Source organism: Rousettus aegyptiacus, unplaced genomic scaffold (genome assembly GCF_014176215.1).
Source record: "Rousettus aegyptiacus isolate mRouAeg1 unplaced genomic scaffold, mRouAeg1.p scaffold_m13_p_13, whole genome shotgun sequence".
NCBI lineage: Eukaryota > Metazoa > Chordata > Mammalia > Chiroptera > Pteropodidae > Rousettus > Rousettus aegyptiacus.
The window spans coordinates 8,178,269-8,180,571 of record NW_023416288.1 but is presented as its reverse complement, the minus strand read 5'-3'; the positions used below and the strand labels follow the sequence as shown (position 1 = coordinate 8,180,571).

The 2,303-nt window shown below is 32.5% G+C and overlaps 1 pseudogene; it reads right to left on the bottom strand.

Annotated features, from left to right (window-relative positions):
• Window positions 1-396: 396 nt before the first annotated feature.
• LOC118611231 lies at window positions 397-515 on the bottom strand (annotated as a pseudogene).
• Window positions 516-2,303: the final 1,788 nt, after the last annotated feature.

Here is a 2,303-nt window from a genome sequence, read left to right as displayed (position 1 = left end):
AATATATAAGGTCAATCACTTCTCTATATACTAGCAATGAAAAGTGAAATTTCAAATTTTAAAAAATATAATTTACATTAGCCACCCCCAAAATGAAATAGGTATAAATTTAACAAAAATATAAACATGCTCCAGATGAGGAAAGCTACAAATCTCTGATGGAATAAAATCAAAAAAGATCTAAACAAATAGAGAAGTATTCTATGTTCATGAATAGGGACATTCAAGATTGCCAAGATATTTATTTGATCTACAAATTCAACCTGATCTACAAATTCAACACAGTCCCAATCACAGTCATAGATTTTTTTTTTTTAGGTGAGGCAACCTTTGGTTGACTTCACAGATTGCAAGGACCTTATCAGTTTACAATCCCTTATTTTTTTTTTATTTTTACACCTACAGCACCTGGTCTTCCTAGGTGGTCTCCCATCCAAGTACTAATCAGGCCTGACTCTGCTTAGCTTTTGAGATCAGACAGAATCGGGCTTGTTCAGGGTGGCATGGTCATAGACCAGTCACAGAGGATATTTTGTGGATATCAAAAAACTTATTTTAAAGTTGATATAGAGAGATAAAAAAGCCAGAATAGTAACCACAATATCAAAGAAGAACAAAATTTGATCTCTGATACTACTCAACTTTAAGACTCACTATAAAGTTACAGTATCAAGATAATGTGGTATCAGCAAAAGAGCAGACAAATAGATCAATGGAAGAGAGCACAGAAATAAACCCACAAAATATAGTTAAATGATCTTTGCAATACAACGAAACAAAGATTGCCTTTTTCAACAAATGGTGCTGGAAGAACATTCACATGCAAAAAAAGTGAATCTAGACAAAGACCTTATACTCTTCACAAAAATTAACTCAGATTATAGAGCTAAATATAAAATAAAAACTAGAAAACTCAGAAAATTACATAGGAGAAAGCCTTGATGACTTTGAGTATGGAAATGATTTTAAGATACAATGTGGAAGGTATGATTCATGAAAAAAATCATTGATATGCTCAATTTCATTAAAATTAAAACTTCTGCTGTACAAAGACTCTGTCAAGTGAATAAGAAGATAAGACACAGACTGTAAGAACACATTTGCAAAAGATATCAGGTAAAGGCTTGTAAGGCAAAATATACAAATAATTACTAAAGCTCAAGAACAAGAAAACAACCCAACAACAGCAAAAAAAAAAAAAAAAAAAAAAAAAAAAACAAAAAAAAAAAACAGAAATAAGATTTGACCAGTAAAAAAAAAAAACAAGAAGATACACAGCATGTGTATATCAATCATCACTCCGTATACCTTAAATATTCTCTGTTTGAGTTGCTATACAAAATCTCACAGATTAGGCAGTTTATAAACAACGGAAATGTATTGCTCAGTGTTGGAGGCCAGAGGTTCAAGATCGTGGTACTGGCATTCTTGTGTGAGGGCCTTCTTCTGAGTCTGACTTTTCACTGAATCCTCATAGGCCAAAAAAGGTTAGGGATCTCTCTTGAAATCACTTTTATAAGGCATTATTCCAATTCATGAGCCCTCTACCCTCATGGCTTAAGCCTTTACCAAAGGCCTCACCTAACCATTACATCAGCATTAGCATTTAACATATGAATTTTAGTGGGCGCAAGCATTCAGATCATAACAGATTTATATGAATTTTATTCGTTAGTTATATCTCAATAAAAGTGGAAAAGAAAAAATATGCAAATGGAAAACAGAACATTAAAAGATGTTCAACATCATATGTCATCAGAGAATTGCAAATTAAAACAACAAAGTGATTCCACTACATGCCTATTAGAATGGTCAAAATGCAAAACAAAACATTAACACCACCAAATGCTGGCAAAGATGCCAAACAACAGGAACTCTCATTCCCTATTGGTTAGAATGCAGAATGATATAACCATTTTAAAGAATAGTTTACTCCTTGGTATTTACCCAAATGATTTGAAAACTATATTCACACAAAAACCTGCACACAGTTGTTTATAGCAGCTTTATCAAAATAGGTAAAACCTGGAAAAACCTAATGCCCTTCGGTAGATGAAAAGAAAAATAAACTGTGGCACGTACAGATAGTAGAATATTATGCGGCATTAAAAAGAAATGAACTTTCAAGCTATGAAATGATGTGGAAGAAACCTAAAAACTTATTACCAAGTGAAAAGATATAATCTGAAAAGGCTACTTACTGTATGATTCCAACTATATGGCATTCTGGAAAAAATTAAACTATAAAGATGGTAAAAGGATTAATGGTTACTAGGGGTCGGGGGAAGGAAAAGATGAATAGT